Raw genomic sequence first — 6000 nt, 5'->3', positions numbered from 1 at the left:
ATTTTTTTTAAGCCGCTTATATATCCTTCTTTTGTGGAATCACGTCAAACGTAACTCAACAAATTGATGTATTGTTGTCAAAGCCTTGATAATTAAGTTCACTTATAGCCTGGTGAGCTCGGGACTACTGACAAAGATCCCACTACATTTAGCCTAAAAGGACTTACTAGGTTGTAATGGGGCTTAATTAAGATATGGCTCGAAAGGATGATAAAGGCTCAAAGTGCCCGTACGGTCTATCCAAAACTTGGCAATTGTGCCCTCAATTTTTCTTGTTATACTTGTGAGACGGTTCTCCTTGCCCCTGTTGGGCCATTGGATTTTTTCTGATTTTTTTCTTTTCTTCAATTCTCATATTTATTACCACCTCAATTTCCCCCCTCCAGTTTGGATAATTGAATTTTTCCATGGAACTAGAATTTTCTTTTAAATTATTTTTGTCTTAAAAATTTCCATTAGCCCTGATAATATCGTGTTTTGGTATGAAAACGGTCTCTCTAAATGGGAGCCGCTGAGATTAAGTACATACAAACATATTAATTAAAAAAAAAAAAGATTAAGTACGTAGATGGTGCCTTGATAATGGGCTAAGGGTAGGCCAAAACGGTCTCTCTAAATGATAGGCTAAGGTTCAAAGGGGTGGCTAGTTGTTTTCAATGTCTTATGATGTATTTAGAACAACTAGCAGCTAATGATGGCCTCCTCCAATAGACTTAATAAGGTGAAATCTTATTTTATGTTTCGTATTTTTAGAAGGGAATCAAATGTGTGAAAAGTTCAAGGTCATTCAATACTGGTGAAATTTTGGTGCGCTAAACTCAAGCTCACCAGGAGGTTCTGGATGTTACCTTCCCTTCCCTTCCCTTCCACATAGTAGGTCTAGAGAGAGGGAAATATATATATATATATATATATATATAACATTGCAATTGACACCAACACATGGAATTTTTTATTTATTTTTTAAACTGCTTAAACAGTCAGTTATGGGATCAGGCCACATATATTGAGAGTATATGTCTAATCATTGTCACATATATATTTGGTCTAGTTTATATATTATTACTAATTCTCGTCCCACTTTAAATTTTCATCAGGCCACATATCCTGAACTAATAATGCTATGTAAATTTTTTTTCCCTATGTTATTATTATTATTAGATAAAGGTAGCAGGAAAATGAGGTAGGGCCACAATAAAAATTGAATAATGCAATTAGAAATGCTAGGAATATCGAAATCCATAACAAAATAAAGACAATGTGCCCTTTCTTTCATACTATAGTTTCAGGGGGGTGGGGAATTATTTGTTTGCATTAATGTAATTGACATATCACAACCATTTTCTTTTTAAATAAAAAATCATGTTTGTTAGAATTTGAACCACTAAATAGGAAAATGCATGAAAAATAAGGAAACGATAGAATATGGATCATGTTCTTGTACAAGAACCATTCTCACACAGATTGATTCACATAAATAGAATCCACCACAAAGTTTACGAGGACTTGATCTTCTCTCGAAACAATATGCCTTCCAACATTATGAATAAAGCAAGAATGCCGTTTTCTCCAACAAAAAGAAACAGAAGAAAACGGTAGAATTTCTTTTACATGGGTTAACACATTCAATTTTTCATGGGCCCCAGAAATGAAAACTAGTCTTTTTTGGCCAAGCTTTGACCTTGATCTGTGGCCCATTTGTAAATTTATGGAAGGGGTTTGGCTCTATCCATCTAAGAATAAGCAAGGCACATAGATTTATGAGGTTCGATAAGATTTTCTACATCCTCGGTGAGATGAGATCCTGCTTCACTATCAATGAAGAATAGAGTTACAACAGTCGTCCTGCTTGTTGAGGTGCTACACCGGCACTCCCTGGATTAAACTGTGACGAAATACAAGACATCGTACACCAATATGCTTGAGATTTGAAGTGGTGGAAATGTGGGATTTGTTCTCGACTCTTGGATCCTACAAACCCATGTGCCACACTCCCATCACGCTTTGGGCACTTTATGGGCGATGCCCTCTATGTATAGGAGCTTGATCCTCCAATGGTGAACCAAAAGAGTCAGATAGATCAAGATTGAAAAAGATTTTAGTTTGAGGAATGGAAGGAGACATGATAATAGAGATGACGTGGTGATGACCCACTTTTTTATTGAATTGAATGAGCTTGTTATCTTTTATTTTTTTTAAGCCGCTTATATATCCTTCTTTTGAGGAATCATGTCAAACGTAACTCAACAAATTGATGTATTGTTGTCAAAGCCTTGATAATTAAGTTCACTTATAGCCTGGTGAGCTCGGGACTACTGACAAAGATCCCACTACATTTAGCCTAAAAGGACTTACTAGGTTGTAATGGGGCTTAATTAGGATATGGCTCGAAAGGATGATAAAGGCTCAAAGTGCCCGTACGGTCTATCCAAAACTTGGCAATTGTGCCCTCAATTTTTCTTGTTATACTTGTGAGACGGTTCTCCTTGCCCCTGTTGGGCCATTGGATTTTTTCTGATTTTTTTCTTTTCTTCAATTCTCATATTTATTACCCCCTCAATTTCCCCCCTCCAGTTTGGATAATTGAATTTTTCCATGGAACTAGAATTTTCTTTTAAATTATTTTTGTCTTAAAAATTTCCATTAGCCCTGATAATATCGTGTTCTGGTATGAAATCTCATGATCACCATAGGAGCCGCTAAGATTAAGTACATACAAACATATTAATTAAAAAAAAAAAGATTAAATACATAAAAGGTGCCTTGATAATGGGCTAAGGGTAGGCCAAAACGGTCTCTCTAAATGATAGGCTAAGGTTCAAAGGGGTGGCTAGTTGTTTTCAATGTCTTATGATGTATTTAGAATAACTAGCAGCTAATGATGGCCTCCTCCAATAGACTTAATAAGGTGAAATCTTATTTTATGTTTCGTATTTTTAGAAGGGAATCAAATGTGTGAAAAGTTCAAGGTCATTCAATACTGGTGAAATTTTGGTGCGCTAAACTCAAGCTCACCAGGAGGTTCTGGATGTTACCTTCCCTTCCCTTCCCTTCCACATAGTAGGTCTAGAGAGAGGGAAATATATATATATATATATATATATATAACATTGCAATTGACACCAACACATGGAATTTTTTATTTATTTTTTAAACTGCTTAAACAGTCAGTTATGGGATCAGGCCACATATATTGAGAGTATATGTCTAATCATTGTCACATATATATTTGGTCTAGTTTATATATTATTACTAATTCTCGCCCCACTTTAAATTTTCATCAGGCCACATATCCTGAACTAATAATGCTATGTAAATTTTTTTTCCCTATGTTATTATTATTATTAGATAAAGGTAGCAGGAAAATGAGGTAGGGCCACAATAAAAATTGAATAATGCAATTAGAAATGCTAGGAATATCGAAATCCATAACAAAATAAAGACAATGTGCCCTTTCTTTCATACTATAGTTTCAGGGGGGGGGGGATTATTTGTTTGCATTAATGTAATTGACATATCACAACCAACCCATTTTCTTTTTAAATAAAAAATCATGTTTGTTAGAATTTGAACCACTAAATAGGAAAATGCATGAAAAATAAGGAAACGATAGAATATGGATCATGTTCTTGTACAAGAACCATTCTCATACAGATTGATTCACATAAATAGAATCCACCACAAAGTTTACGAGGACTTGATCTTCTCTCGAAACAATATGCCCTCCAACATTATGAATAAAGCAAGAATGCCGTTTTCTCCAACAAAAAGAAACAGAAGAAAACGGTAGAATTTCTTTTACATGGGTTAACACATTCAATTTTTCATGGGCCCCAGAAACGAAAACTAGTCTTTTTTGGCTGAGCTTTGACTTTGATCTGTGGCCTATTTGTAAATTTATGGAAGGGGTTTGGCTCTATTCATCCAAGCCTTATATCACATCTCTATCTCCATAACTGTGGGGTTAGGGTTGCAATCGGTTCCAACCCCTCAGTATCCAGCCATTAAGTTTCGTTTGATTGCAAGGGAAATGAAAATATTTCCTTGAGAAGTGAAATAAAGTTTGGACGACCAAGGGCATTTCAGAGTTGAGAGTGATCAATTTGCATAAAAAGATGCAAGTGTTACTAACAATGGTAATGATTCTTTTTGCCATATAAGACATAATTTTTGGAATAAGAAATTGGTAAAGAAGGTGGGTATGCCGGGGGTGTGCATGTCCTCTCATAAACTTTTTGATGCATGCATATAAGATAGGGGAGAAAATATAGGAAAAAGGATAAAATAAGATTAAAGATTGAAGAGGTAAAGATAAGAAAGATACATTTTGGCTTTATTGGCTTCAAAGCCAAGCCTCTTCTCTTCAGAGAGAAAATAGGGAACTTTAAATCATTCATCCACCTTCTCAATCATAAGAGCTACCATATAAGTATATGCTTCCATAAACAGTTACAACTTACCATTAACATCCGTCTAATAACTTATCACTTATTACTAACTACTTACAACTCAAGAGTCCAAACTCAATTTTGCTAACCGATAAAATCCCACGATAATACAATAACCATACCTGTTCCAATGTACATAATCCTAATGTACGGTGAGCATGTAACAATTCCTTCCTGTAAAAATTGGTGTGTCTTCAAGCCCCATTTCAAGAAATCGATTGATTGTGATGAGATAATCCAAGTAGCTTAAGCCTATAGGTGGTTTTCTCTTGGCTTAATTGAGGAAGCGATGACATCGTTTCTCAAAATAGAGAAAATGTAGGAAAATCTACGGGTGGGTGCCGTGCCTGGGACTTGATATCAGATAATAAGTACATACAAGGCCGGGGAGAGGAGATAGGAAATGAAAGAAAATAGGGTTAGAGATTGAAGAGATAAATATAAGAAATATAGGTTTTGGCTTTACTAATAAAGCCATAAAATCTTTGCCAATTAGGAGGGAGCCAAGCCTCTTCTCTTGAGAGAGAAAATAATAGGAAATTACAAATCATTCGTCCCCAAACTCATTCATAAGCGCCACCATATAAGTTGGCTCCATATATTGTAACAAATTACCATAACACACGTCCAATAACTTTTTACCACTTACTACTAACTACTTAAAACTCAATTCTTCTAACCCATAATCCCACAACAATGCAATAACCATATCCATCCAATGTACATAATTCACAAAAAACGGTGCGCACGCTCTCTCATCATCTAATGACGTAAAATTTTGATTTTTTTTTTTAACCGTTTTACCTTACCTATGGGCAGAGGCGTCAATTCTAGGCCCGCACTGGTAGGCCCAATCGAGCCCGACACATTTATGACCTGACCTAGACTTGGATCGGCCCGATTAATAAACGTGTCCGGCTTGAGCCCAACACGTTTATAAACAAGTAGTACACGGTGTAGCCACTTAGCCTGATTGGCCCGACACATTTATGAGCCTGACCTAAACCGACTCATTTAAACCAAACCTAGCCCGACCCCTTTAATACTACTTGAAATTCCCATTTTACCACCAATAAAATTGAAGAGTAAAGCAAAAGCCCAAGTGGGTTTGTTTCAATTTTCAAGATGAACGAGAAATTGATCGATAAACAAACGTCTTTAACAATATATAATTAAATTTAAAAATAAAGTTTATGTAATTGTGTAGCTAAATTAATATTAGGTTTGCACGATATGCTTGAGATAGGATTGTACTTTCAATAGAATAAACTTATCATCTTGAGTACTTCGACTATTGTATACAAGTTAAGAAGGCTCATTTAGAACCCGTTTAATGTCCGTTTAGAAATAAACAAGTCCATAGTCCGACAAAAGCCAGATTAAGGCCCATTTATGGCAGCCCGATTATAGCCTGAGATTGACCGGCCCTATTATAAACCATATCATATCCGCCCTAGCTAAGCCCATTTAGCTAAACAGGCATTCACGGTGCAACCTTAGAATTTGGCCGAGCTTGGCTAGGCCCGACCTAGACTGGCTCATCCCAACTGGT

Source organism: Macadamia integrifolia, unplaced genomic scaffold, assembly GCF_013358625.1.
Source record: "Macadamia integrifolia cultivar HAES 741 unplaced genomic scaffold, SCU_Mint_v3 scaffold3001, whole genome shotgun sequence".
NCBI classification, from domain to species: Eukaryota; Viridiplantae; Streptophyta; class Magnoliopsida; order Proteales; family Proteaceae; genus Macadamia; species Macadamia integrifolia.
The sequence above is the reverse complement of the archived record's forward strand: the minus strand, read 5'-3'. Positions refer to the sequence as shown.